The sequence below is a fragment of the Falco biarmicus genome, chromosome 5 (assembly GCF_023638135.1).
Source record: "Falco biarmicus isolate bFalBia1 chromosome 5, bFalBia1.pri, whole genome shotgun sequence".
In the NCBI taxonomy this organism is placed as follows: Eukaryota; Metazoa; Chordata; class Aves; order Falconiformes; family Falconidae; genus Falco; species Falco biarmicus.
The window spans coordinates 47,760,190-47,774,537 of NC_079292.1; the positions used below are offsets into that span (position 1 = coordinate 47,760,190).

At 40.1% G+C, this 14,348-nt stretch overlaps 1 protein-coding gene across 6 annotated transcripts in view; it reads left to right on the forward strand.

Annotated features, from left to right (window-relative positions):
- TMCC3 (transmembrane and coiled-coil domain family 3) overlaps window positions 1-14,348 on the forward strand; it is a 147,828-nt gene that overhangs the window by 69,440 nt on the left and 64,040 nt on the right. Inside the window, exon 4 of one of the 6 annotated variants that reach the window (XM_056340417.1) lies at window positions 756-880. The exons of 4 other annotated variants lie outside the window; for them this stretch is intronic. The gene's annotated coding sequence lies outside the window, so the exon portion shown is untranslated. Of the gene's footprint in view, window positions 1-433; window positions 881-14,348 lie in introns of those variants that run through there. One more of the 6 variants, XM_056340420.1, reaches the window with a different exon arrangement.

The window sequence follows — 14,348 nt, forward strand, 5'->3', positions numbered from 1 at the left end:
CTGAGTTCAATCTCATCTCAGTAGCTCAGATGTTCCTAGACTTCAGCCTGAAAACCTGTGTGCACAGTTAACATGTTAAATCCCTATTTTGTTTAACAGAGCAATTGTCCCATTTGAAGCAGTTGAGGGGTGAGAGCCCTACTCAATAAGGAGGGGTGCAGGTTAAAAAAATCAGTTTGTGCTGCACTCAGCAGGAAGATTTTTAGGCCAGTAGAAAAGGGACATGATAGATTGACTGCTCGGGCAGTAGCTCACCCGTTGCAGGTATTACAAAGCCACAGAGAGCCTTTCTCCAAAGAAGGTACCTGCTTTGTCAGTTCAGCTATACCCCAAAACAGCACGTGCCTCATCTTTGCCTATACCAAGACACAATAAACTAGGATAACACAGGATTTTCTTTCTTCTTTGTTTCACTGGCCAGAGACAAGTTCCTTATTCATTCACTTAGAACAAGTGTCTCGGGACAGGCTGTGGAAGGTAGCACAAAAATGCCAATTGTTATCTGTAATTTCACTGTGATGTTTCTTACTGCGTTTCACAAAAGTGATTTTCTTTATGAAACAATTTCCAGTTTCCTGTCTTACTACTTCCTAACGCACCTTGCTGCTACCTTCAAATGCACAATTTTAGAAGACATTTCCAAAAAATCTTTTTCAGTTCCCAAATTTTAAAATATTCAATATACTCCAGAGTGAATGTCATTAGTTCTTAGAATCTATAGACCTACCGTATTTACTTTAAATTTCATTTTCTAGAAATACTCAGTTACTTATAGTGACATGTGATTGATGACATTTCTGCAGCCTGGTGGAATCCAGTTACTTGGTTCAGCAAAAGTTCACTTTTTGAAGGGTCACAGTGGGAACACATTATCTTGGAAGTAAGTTTTCAGCAGTTTTCCATTTCCTCCTCCTCGCATGTACTTAGTCATTTCAGCATTGGTTATGCTGTGCTGAAATCCTGTCTCTGCAAGCTCAATTCCTACTCCAAGTGGATGGCATATTCTCATTTATACCCTTTCAGATGTTGTGGCTGAACTTGCCTTCTAAGCAAGAGAGCAGGGGCTTGACCCAGAGCTCTTTGAAATCAGCCTTTCTATTTACTCTTCTTAGACTTTGTGCTGAGTTAACAGCATACTCCAGTCAATTGCAGAAGCAGCACATCCCTTTCCCGAGCTTTCCCTGTCCAAAGCCCAGCACAGAGCAGGTTGTCATAATTTCTTTCATCCTTCTGCCAGTTTTTGGGGTTTTTTTTCAGTTCAGTGTAAGTGTCTACTGTCTGATGTTTCTGCCATGGGACGTATGTTTTAGAGTAAACAAGGTTTGTTTTAATTTTTCCAAGAAAAATTACCTGTAAAAAAAAATTTAAAAATCTTTGCTTGAAAAAGCTAATTGCACTTAGTCTGAAGTGCACCAGTTAGCGTGTCTCATTTCAGAGCTGAGGCAGGTACCTGAGCCCCTTGCTCTGCTCTCGTGTCAAAGGCTGTTCCTAGTGAGCGCTGCTGGAAATAGGTACCTGCTTTGTCAGGGCCAGCAAGGGTACAGGACACATCCAAGTGACCTCTTGTGCTCCAAGCTACAGAAAGGAACATGCTTGCTGTGCCATCTGAATTGGGGATGGGCCAGGAAAATAAAAAGGAATCAGTTGGATGTGCCTAAAGCTAAGTTTGTAACTTACTTAGCAGCGTGAAGTCTGTATTAATGTGGAAGCAGGAATGGTGCACACGTGTCTGTGAGGAGGAGAGAGAATGGAAAGAAAACTTCACAATGAGCGGAAAACAGAAAGTTAAAAACTTCTATGTTCAGATCTGATGCTAGTCAAATTTCTTAGTAGTTCTGAACGATGCTGAATGGAAAGCTAGAACGCCTTGAACCTAAATATCCTTGCATTGTACTTAGCCTGCTAGATGTACAAGTAAATCCAACAAAAGAACTTCTGTGTCCCCAGATACCTGTGAACATAACTGTGCAAATCCTCTCACCCCTTCCTACCTACCTTGCCCACCTTGAACTTCTGGTTAGGAGGAATCGGGAAGGGAACTGTGTTTGATTTGCAGTACAATTTGGCCATGCACTTATGATGTAATTATATGCCATGCCAGACAAGAGTTGTATTATGTCATCTTGATTAAAAAATGACTGCTGTATCAATAAGCTACCGCCTATCGTGATGTCAGTCTGCACAATGCTGTTGATCTGGCAGACTCTTAAGCAAAAGGATAACCCCTTTCCTTTTGGTCGCTTTATTAAATCCAGATTGATCTTTCATCCAAAATGTCAACAGATCTGCCAGCAGCTTAGCAATTAATGAGAATAATGACCTGCTGTAAAACAAAAAACAGTGAATTAAAAGTACAGGTCATGTCTGCATTGGCCAACAAGACACAGATAACTTTTTTTTCAGCTGTTCTTAACTCTCATCTTTAAAAAAAAGACATAGATACTAGGGAGAGTCTGTAATCGCAATCGAACTCAGGGTCCTATTTGAGCGCTCAAAGATGTTGGCTCGTAATTAGGGACAGCTTCTGCTGTCTGCTGTGGTGATTCTGGCCTCACGCTTTTCACTCTATTCTTCTTCAAAGATTTCTGCTCCTGCTGCTAGGGTTGCTCGGCTAATCATAAAGCAGTTACAGATCTTAAATCATAGCTGGATGCACTAGGAAAGATCAAAATTGATCCCAATTTACATTAATATGAAAGAGTGATACAGCATCTACTTCACCAGAAGCTGAGCTGGTCCTGTAAGAAGGGAGGGAGGCATCTAAAATGGGCGGATTATTAGGACAGAAAATTCTTCTAAGCTTTCTTAAGCTCATCTATATCTACTGACGAATTAGAGCTTTAATTCCCAATGAATTAAAGAGATCAGCTCTGAGAGTTTTTTGTACTTGTGTATTTTTAAGATTCCAGCTGTTAAATTCTGAAGCTATTTTAATGATGGGACTGAAGATCCTGAATCACTTGGACTCTGCAGTGTTGTATCTAAAATACTCTAATTCCATTTGAAAATTCATACAACTCAGATGCTATCTGTAAATCATATTCTCAGTCAAAAAAAATGTGTACTCTGAGTAAATGTACTGTTTCTTGTTCACATTTATAATTAAAAGGGTTTTATTTTAAAGGTTAAATGCTTTATATTTTTGGACCAACATGGAAGTGAAACTGTGTTATATTTTAGCATAAATTTTAACAGTACTTCTACTTTCCTTTCATGTTGACACAGACCACATTGGTAAGATTTTAGCTGCATAGAAGAAACATGCCTATTATAGTAGCTGGGAAGATGTGTGAAAGTGTAACTTAAGTCAGAGGCAAAAACTCTTGCTAAGTTTAGTGAAATCAGTTTTCCTAGTGCATTTAAGAATATATTAATTCTTTGCAAAAAATCTTGTTCTTTCCCTTAGAATAAAACACCAGAATCTGCTAAGAATAAGAGCAACAAGAGTCAGTGTACCAATAAAAGCCTCTAAACACCATTGGAGACATTATTCCTTGAACAATGTGGGTTTATTTGTTTGCATTATTCGGCATGTGAAGATACTTTGGTTGTTTCTTATATATGTATTAATATCAAAGCCAAAATTAATCTTTGTCAGATCCTGCATGGGAGAACTTTAGAGCTCCCCATCACATAATACAAGTCCCAGCTTCTTGCTTGGCCTCCAAGAGGGCATGTCAAGAGGTCTTTTTCGTTTGTTTTTGCCTGACTCCCCGTGCTGTCTTCTCAGAGCTACTGAACCCGTGGCATTGTTGGCATAGCCATCGGCTCCCAGGCCTGATCTCCACACCCCTCACTCCTGTCAGTGGCGCGGCCCCTCTCATGTAGTGTGGAGAATGCAAGCTGTGTCTCTTCTAACACAGTGCATTTCTTGCTTCATAACAGTTCAGAAAGATGTACCATCATTTCTCAAATGAGTCTCATTTTCTAGGGGTAAAATGGCCAGTAGCTGCTTTGGCTGCGGTGCTGCCCCCACTTTAGCTGAGCACTGTGTCAGCTGTGAGATTTGCCGTGGTTTGTGCGCATCTTCTGATTTCAGATGGGTGCTTTTCATACTGCTTATATCTGTTCAAATGCTGTATGTTTTGTGCTCTGACGCATTTCCCGACCACTCGGTTGAAATTTCTGATTAAATAGATATTATCAGGTTGAAATTTAGTTAATTACAAAACCAGAGGTAATTGCTTCAAGGATGATGCTTGCATATTTTATTTTTTTCCCTGTTCCCTCCCTCCAATCTACTGTTGAAAAACAACCTGTTCTTTGTTCTGCTGTGGAAAGGCCCCATACAACGAGACAGCTAGAGCTGAATTGTGCACAAAATGTTCTTGAATGAAAGTGTGAGAAAGTGAAGAGAAGGAAATGGTTTTTTCACTCTTTGAAATCTTGTAAAGGGGCCTGAGTCTGGTAAAGCTGAAACTTGGCCATTTACCTTAAAAGTAGAACACTGAAAGACAGGTACTTCTAGCAAGAAATTTCTGTAATTTTTCTGTATATAGAGTGAACCTGCTTTTCCTGCATAGATAGGATTTTGGAGGAGTCCAAGTAATACACACCTGTTTTGTAACTTATTGCACAGAGCTTCGCATCTGATTGGGTTTGTCTGGTATGTGGTATTTAAGTGGTAGTTGTTTTTTATTTCTTGGCTCATAATTTTTTATGCACATAAACATGGCAAAAGCATGCAAAAAGAAATATCTGCATTTGGATTGAAATTATCCATTAATATGAAAGCCCAAACTATATCAAGATCATTTGTATTCTGTATACATGCATATGCTAAATAATTTTGTTTTCAAAGTGGATATATTATGGCTTTCTGACTCTGAAATAGTTACAAGCCTTAGCTATAGCTGAAGTGTTAGTCACTGTGATTTAGCTCTGCTGGTAATGTTGTGAATATATAGATTATTAATGTGGTGTGGAGCAGCAATGGTGAAGATGAATCTATGGCTGTACCAAGTATTCACCTTTCCCAACAACACCCATCTCTCTGTCAGTACTTGCACCCATTCACCTGTGTAAAACTGGGAAACACTATTAAAATCAGATCCCTGTTTTCAGTAGAAAACTTTTTTTTTTCCCTAAATTAAGACCATTATATTATTCATTTTTCCAAGGTCTTGTGTACCAGTTCCCATACCCATCCTCACATACCCTGGTGCCTCAGTGCTCTCAATACTTTTCAATACTGCACTTGGGAAGTCCAAAACGTGTCAAAAGCAATTGATTTTATTATTCCAACTACACTATTTTTCTAATATTTGTTTCTTCAGCTTTTCTCAAAATGGCTAGCGGTCACAGCTTCTTTCATTTTCCAGTGATATTTGTAGATACAGAGCATATCTGGAAATTACAGCGCAACTAAAATAGGAATTCAAATAAGCTTAAGTACTTCATTTGGAAACCTTTGTGATTGACTTACTCGTAGGCGGTGATCGGTCTGAGCAACAAGTATTATAGTCACCACTAAAAATTACGATTAAATTTCCTTCTTAAAAACAGTTTCCAAATGAAGTTTAAAAAGTTGCAGGTTTAGAGAGGTTGCTCAGAAGGCACTCTGCTCTGCCCAAGTGTGTGTTACCTTAAGAGACAAAGGCTGTTGCCTCCCCCTCTTAGACAAGGCAGCAAAGACAGACAACCACATCCTTGCTGTGTTCTCAACTGGAGCTTGGAGTTACCAAACCTGCTAATTCCTCATTCAGCAGAGACCAGAGCTAGCTTCAGCTGTAGGATTTTTGCTGCCCTGAGCCTGAGCACTGGCTTGCTCCACTGCCTGGGCGTGTACCATTGAGCACGTTCTCTGCAGGTTTTTACTGTCTGCAGAAGCTAACTAACTGCTAAGACAGTGTCTGATCATATAGAGCAAGTCTTTTTTTTTTCCTAACTACAATTTATATTTTTAGCCTTTCTGCCACTGATTTTTTTGACATTTTTCCACATTCAAGTGAGTAGTAGTTCACTGAATTTTACAGTAGATGTTCAGTTGTAGCTTCAGAGAGCTGATGATGTTACATCTTCAATGAATTACATGTAATGATTGAGTTTACCAAAGTTTAGTGTCAGGACAATATGCTTCACTATTTTGTGTAATGAAGAGAATAATACCTGTAGGTGGCAATAGTACTGAAGCTGTAGCCACACACTATTTTGTTTTTTTTTAAAGTAGTAGGTTACCATCAAGTTAATTTTCAAGTTAGCTTTCTGCAGTTCCAATTGAATAAACAGCTTTACTGATGCTGAAGGCCAGGGCAGTGTGGTCCCTAATGTCTGACTGGAAATCTAAGTGCCAGATTCTCCGTGCTACCAGCACTGTCTGGCTCAGGCAAATTAATGGGTGGCTTTGGAACTTCTGTTTCAATGTTTGTCTATCTCTCTTTGTTTATTTTCAGCCACTGAGTGCTGGCATGGATTTTTAATGACAGCATTGAGAGAAGTGTGACACTTTAATCATTATTTTAATACACACGATACAAGAAGCTACAATAGTATAGTCACAAATTACAGAATTCTCTCAGTGAACTGGAAAGATAAAAGTTTGTATGTACCCAAAATAAAAAAAAAAAAACAAAAAACAACACTGTCCAGGGATGAAGCGTAAGTTCTAGCCCATGGTTGCTCTTTCAAGATGAACTCATGGTGCCAATGGGTAGCAGCAATATCTGGACAGTGTAACAGTACCTGTGCAGCTTTGAGGGCAGCTGAGGGAGGAGGTGTGCTGTGAGCTGTCAGGGTTAGCAACTGAGGGGCTGGTGTGCTCTGGGTTTCAGCTACACTCAGGACAGACCTTGGGCATCTTAAACGTGGGCAGCTGTAGCATGGGATTGCAACAGGATACTCTGGGAAGTGTGGCTGGCTCCAGGACTGCTGGACTCCGAGCAGCATGTCAGTGGTTTACACCCCGTTCAGTGTGTTGCCCAATACTTTTGCAATGTGCTTCTTGAGCAGAAACACAGCCGAAGTGTCCTAAGTTGCTAGTTCAGTTGGTCATTGCACTGTGATGCACTGTATTTATCACTGCAGTGGTTGAAGATAAACTAGGATTACAGAAGTATTGCAAACAACCGCACAGGTACAAAGTAATGAACAGTTCTTAATTTACAGTCTATATCAGTATTTCTTCTGCCGCATTATTACTTGGTAAGTTATTTAAATGCCTACTGAAAATTAAGTAAGATCTCACTTTGACACAAATAGTTTGGATTAGATGAGGCAATGCTAACTGAACAGAAAAATCTTAAGTTCTATTTATGGCCCACTATCTGTGATGGCATTTTTATTAAATTCCACACAATGGGGAGGTGACACATCCACTCAAAATTTTAATTGCCACGAGAATAAATATTTGTCCAGAATATTATTTTTTGGGGGAGTGATAATAGTTCAAAATAAAGAACATTTTTGCAGAAATTTAATCATTACCTTCAGCTATGAATGCCCATTGCTCAGAGAAAATTATTGCTGTAATTGTGCTACCATTCTAACTGGCATTTTAATTAAGAGTCTTCTGATCAGTGTAAAATCAGGGACCTCTTAATGTGCACCTGAATCCACTGACTAAAATGAACAAGCTGGAGAAATAAACTCCATGTAAAATGTCAGAGAGCTGTTTGAAACAATGAAATAGTTGCAAGTGCCAAACATGCACAGTAACATGTGAAATCAAAGCAAAAGAAAGCAAGTCTGTTGTGACTGTGGGAGCAACAGATGAAGTGGTGACTCCATGACCTACTTTGCTGCACTGATTCACTGGCATTTGTCATCCTGGTAGTCCAAACCCAAGATCCACATCTGTTGATATTGCTACCAGGTGCTTGTAAAGGAAAGTCTGTGATGGCAATTTCAAGCATGGCTGTGATTTCTCTTTCTGTGATTCACTGTACCTGACTAGACTTGTTGTCCTAGAAGGTTAGCATGTTGTTCTCCTTAACATATTTTATCCCTCTTTTTTTTTTTTTAATACTTTTTGCTCTGCAGCTTCAAATAGTCCAGGCCTTTAAGAAAACTTCTATGGTAGCAGAATTCAGCTGTCAAGTAAAATATAGCTAAGACTAAGCTTGCAACTGGTGTGTGTAGGTCTTGTATTTAGTTCAAATTAGGATCAATAACTATCTTGGACCACATGCCTGCTTTATAGGCAGTCTTAAGAGTTCAGCCTTGTGGAGGAGCAACATTACAGCCTCCAAAGGTTAAGAAAAATGAGCAGCCAACACACATAAGAGGAATTTTCTAAGAGTGGTGGTGGGTGGGAACAGTTTAAAAACCTTTCTGTGAACCAAAGATCAGACACATGTTTCTGTTGTCAGGGCTGGGAACTTAAGGAATAATGACCTCAGCTGACCTTAATTACCTTGTTGCATAATGATCATAAAAAAGGGAGAGGCTTAGAAATAATGGTTTTACTGTCCTTGTGTAAATGCTAGGCAAGGAATTACTGGGTTACATAGAAGTTGAAGCTGACTCTTTTGCATGTATGTGCATGCTTCAAGTCCGTGTTGTGTATTTGTGGGGGTTTTTATGTGATATTTTAAAAAGATCACAAAAGAATTTAAAATCTTGACTTGATTACACAGGTTGTTTAAGTACTGAGGAACCTGGGGGCCACCCGACCCTTGATAATCGTGCTAGGCAACATAGATAAGGGGTTTATAGACCGGCAGTAACGTTCTAAAATACTTTGCACCTTCTCAGTTTTATGACATGGGCAGACCCTACACATAAGCTACAGGGTTCACAGGGGAAAACAAAACATCTGTCAGTGAATCACAGACTTATGTGTTGTGCTGCCATTTTCCAGCTCATCATTGTTCTGTCTTGCAGCAGCCCTCAGAGAGATGGTCTTTGGTGGGCACAGGGCTGGGGAAAAGCACACCTAGAGGTATTGCCCGCAGCTTGCTCCATGATGAATGTCTGTCTCTTGCCCTGCACCAGGTTACCAAAGGGAAGCATCAGGGGATGATGTTACATCTGACAGGGGGATGGTGTAGACCTCTGGGCCTCTTACAGTGGCAGAGCTAACTAGCCTCTGACCCAGCCATCTAGCTCCCATCTCCCCACCTGACACCTCCTCCAAGTATGGTGGTACATGGCTAACAGACCCTGTAACCTGCCCTAGCCCTCTGTTGGCTGCTGTGGGACTTGTGCAGCTGGGGACTTAGCAGGTCAGTGAGAAGTCATGCTTCACATTGCTGCATGTTCCCATGCCGTGTGTGCCGGGTGGTGCTGCCATGTCTCACTGGCTCCTCTCAGCAGGTAGTGTTTTCACCAGGGAACTTGAAGCAAGGATGACGGTGTATTAAAAAGCCAACATGCTTGTTGCTCTGCAAAAATGTAATCATACATCCGTTGCTTGAGTTTTCCCTGTCTTCTCTCTTGTACTTCCCATACTGCTGCTTCCCTCCTGTGCGTTATTCCATGTCCTATTGCTTCCTCCTCCCCATATGTCCAGACGATGGTGGAACACATGGGTTAAAAGTAAGTTTCTTGAATGAGAAGCATGTTTCCAGCAGCAGCAGACAAGGGAAACAAAAATCAATAGAAATGGTTTTCTGGTTCACAGGTTTATTAATGTCTTCAGCTTTAAAGGGATTTGAGATTTTTTTTTTGAGGTACATGACCCATCGCAGGCTACACAGACATTTCAAGTTACATAAAAATTTTAAGGAATAACACAGCATTCATGCATGCTCCTGCTCTTGGGGATTTGAAAGGTTACTGCAGATTTCCTTTCCTGTTGCTATGTGTTTTGTTTTCATTCTTGGGAAGCATAGATGAAGGCAAAGGTAGCAGCTGTTTTCGGATACTGCCCATGAAGCAGGGAAGTTTTGTCAAAAATGTTTTGGGTATCTTCTTCTGTGCTTGTTCCATCCTGCACAACGGCAGATGTTGAGTACCACATGCTGTCCTATTTTGTCTGTTAGCTTCTTACACAGGATTTGTCTCTGCTTCTTGTGTAAAGGCCTTCTAGTAAATCTTAGCCGCTGAGCCTGTTCCACTGCCCCCATCCCTGTGCCCAATTTGTAAAAAAGCACCTTGAGGAGGGTTACAAACTTGTATATGCCCCAGTAACTTCACATGGCTGTCCCTGGGGTCCTGTACAAGCAGCATAATGTGAAAATATTTGAGAAACATGGCAACAGAAAGATGGAGCTATGACGGTGCACCTCTTTTTCCCTTCTAGATGAATTAGTGCAAAACAGTCCTTGATGGGCATTTATCCAGGGTAACCGGCATTAGTAAATAAGGCCACTGGCAGATTTTAACAGAAAAAACAAACAAACAAACCCAGCTTAAGAATTTACCATATCACCTCATCGGAGACAACAATACCTCCTGGCAGAGGTTTCATCCACCCCACAAGTGAACAGAGCAGGACACACATCTGCATGTCAACTCCTTGAGAACATGGAAGGTGACATCTGCCACCCCAGCCCCCTTCTCCTCTGCTCTATTTGGAGAGAAGGATCAGACATGTAACTCAATGGCAAATGAAGCGATGTTGGACTGAAAGACAGTGCTTGCTGTCCTTTTTTTTTTTTTTTTTTCCCCAGAGCTGCAGCTAAACTGTGTGTACTGCACACTGGCTTTATTTTATTTTTAGGCTTCCAGTGATCAATATACATTGAGAGATAAATGTTGACAAATACAGGCAGAGTGTTTACACTGAGTTTTCTCACCTCAGAGGAAATTTAAAACATGGTACCTCTGCATTACAGCATGCCAGCAGATGCAGTAGACTGTTTCAGGCAAGCTTTCCTGTGCCTTGCAGTATCACCTGCACAGCAGATTGCTGAGTTTTGTTGCCATGTTTAGTATCAGATTTAACTTTCTCAGTACCCACGTGCTTTTAACTTCGCCTGAAATCTGGCTGCTGCCACAAAATAACCCCATCTCTGTTGTTATTATAACATTTAATTGGCATGGCCTGATTGAAACTAACCATCTGTGCTGACAAGAATTTCCCTCAGTACACAGCTAAGGCATCAGCCTTCAGCAGCAGAAGAGACCCAATTAATATCTGTCTTCTTTATGGCTTATTTCAAATTCATATAAGGCATCCATACACTGTCTTCCATCTTCCAGGGAGGCTGACAGAAATGAGATTAGTCGGAAAGTGTCTGAGGGGTGAAATTCATCCTGTGCTGACAGCGCCAAACTGCATGATGATACCCCTGACTATGGGATGGAGCTCAACACAGGCAGAGCTCAAGAACTGTTCTGGGAACAGTGTCATCTCTGATTTGCTTAACTGTATCAGATATATTTGTTTGTGTTACACTAAAGCACAACTGCTATAAACAATTTTGTATATATACATAAATAAAATAAAAAATACTGTTCAGAATGATACTTGAAAGATTCCTGTATGTATCAAGTCTTTCAAGCAAACCACAAAATCAAAGGATGCAGAAAGATCAAGGTTGAATATTAATAAAAGGGTGCAGCAGGAGGCCTTTCAGACTCCCTGTTTAGCAATGCTAGTGCTGTGGCCATATCTGAAAGTTAAATTGGGGTTGTTTTTTTGTTTTGTTAGCACCTCAGCTTGATAGTCTCCAGAACTCTTTTAAGGAAAAACATTAGAAATTAAGTGAAAAGACCAAGTAGATTATCCAGGGAAATTTAAGTTTTAATAAAAGATGCTTGTAACTATAGCCCTGAAGTGATGGATAATTCGGTAAAATATCAGTGTGCCTTTGAAATAACCTCACAGAAAAGCTGTTGGCCATACATAAGTCAATAACTTGTACGTGCATATTTCTAAAATCTTGAAAATAGTTTCCACATTCTCTCTCAGATGCCATGTGATCTGACAGGATCAGCATATTCTTCAAAGCACTTGCATAAATACATCAGTGTCTTTGCAAAACTACATGGAATTTAAGGTCCAAAGAATTAGTCCTGAGTATCCATTGCAGCAGATCTCAGCTACGTGGTAAATTCTGCCACAGCTGCTCCAGAGACTGATGCTGACTGGTACTGACAGTATGATCTACAAGGTCTAACTAAATGGTGATATTTCATGTGTAGGAATCCCCATTTGTCTAAGCAGCAGCACTATATGCTGATAAAATCCTTGATGATCAAAATCAGTTTAATTACTATCATTAGATTTTAATCAGGAAGGTGACATACATACAGATACCTGGAGGCATATTTCTGAAATTTCTTATGGGAACAAACTCTCATCACGTATATGGCTTTTTAGATAGCTATTCTTCCCTCATTCAGTTAAATCCTAGTAAATGGAATTAGGAAAAGGCAGCTAGAACAAATTATATATTTCTTCCCTCTTCCTGAGACACAGTCCTGGTGGAAGTGCTCCTGCTAGCTTGCAGCCCACCTATTAATATGGAAACACTGCAGGTGCTCGGTATTAAAACTGCAAGTTTTCATACAGCTTCTCATGATTTTGATTCAAGAAATGATGATATTGCATGCTTTCTTATGTGTGTATATATATGTATCTACAAATATGTGTACTTATGTATATAAATTCTAGCTTACAATAGCTAGACACACAATTAAGTCTGACTGAGGGCTCCATATCCAACACTCAAAGATATCCAAATGCCACAGAATTTGTGGTGAAAAGTATTTCAAATTTACTAGTTGCTGAAACCAAGATTTTATTGTGCATCTGCAGCAGTGCTGTAGTAAACTACAGACACTGATGCTGTGCCCGTATTTGAATGGTTCTGCAGAATGTGATAACTTGCTCATTCCAGTTACAGGACTGATTTTTTTCCTGCTTTAATGGCTGTCCACAATTAATTGAACTAAACCCCATTGGCAGTAACAGAAGTGATTTGGGAGTGCCCTTAGATTTTTGGTAATGTTTCACAGAAGTCAAAAGGTTCGTTGCAATTTCACGCCATCTTAAAAATCTGTTGCAAGAATTACTAAAAATCAGCTCAGAACCGCCCCCCTCCCCCAATCAACCTGTAACATGCAGGACAAGTCCACTTACTTCTTCTTGGGGTAAAAATGTACCAGGTCTGTCACATCCTTTCTAAAAGAAACTGTTAACTCTCTTCCTACTGCCCTGTATTGCTATTTACTGTCCATCCAACACAGTGCCCAGCTGACAACTGCTCAGGCTTTTGGCAGACTGAAGTCAAGAAGGTACGGTGTGGGTGTTCCCCCTACACGCCATGCAGTGCCACATGGAAACTGCTCCCTCTGCCTATAAAACGCTGTAAGCACTGGGGAGGCTTTAATTAATAATGTGTATTTATACATATGCATGTCTGTAGAACACCTAATGAACAAAGAGAAGGTAGCTTGAGCAGTTTATATTCAAAATTTTCTGTCTAGTGTTTTTCTTATTTCTGAGATTACAGGGCGTTATGAAGACATGTTGAAAATAGTAGGGATTCATTTGCTGGAACAGTCATTCACAGCTGCTGAGGAATACTGGAAAAGTAGGGGAGGGGGAAATGCTCCTGCGCCTGTGTTTGATGATGCATGTTTTTATGTGCATAAATCTAGAAATTACAAAAGGAAACAAGAGGGTTGTGTCAAGAACTTCTAGGGGAATCGAATCAAAAAGAGGTTTGTTGCAATGCAAACAAGTTGCAGGGAGTTTAGCTCTGTGCATGCGAAGAGGAGGTAAAGAACTGTCCACAGATAGAAAACACACCCTGTGGGGGGAGAACCTGCCGACTGGGAGCTGTTCATCTCTTCTCATTCAAAATTGCTGTATGATTTTGATATACGGGATGAAGGTGTCTTGCTGAGAGCAGTTACTACATCTGTTTGTTTCTATTTTCATCTGAAGAAGAGGATTCACTTTAAGCTGTTTAAATGCTTAGGGACTTTGTTTAACTTTTACATGTTTATTCTGCTGCCTGTGTCCATTCACTACAGAGGAATGCAAAACTTCCCTGCTGATTTAGTTGAGTTTATCTACTTCTTTTCTGCATCAGTGAAGCTGAGTTGTGTACAGATGTGCCCTTCTTACTATTGGATGCCTTAGAAAAATAAATACGTTATGGTTTTGGGGGCTGACCAGATAAAATCCCGATAACTAAAGGAAATTTCATTATCAGTAGGCAGGGGAAAGTTTATACAGATTTAGTGAAGCATCCCCTGGGGATGACACATTCTTAGAGAAGACAAGAGCATATTCCTGCTGGGTCACTTATTTTAGTTATACAGAATGATTTTTTTTTCACTTTTCTAGCAAACCAGATAATTGTTTGTGTACCTCAGATGCTTTATCTCCACAGATGTTCTAATGCCACATTTGCATTATCCTTGGTCCTTCAGGCAGTGCTGTTAGTTTCATCTTTCCCTCATCATAATTTCAGCAGCTGGTATTATGACACTCAGATATAACTGCTGATTTC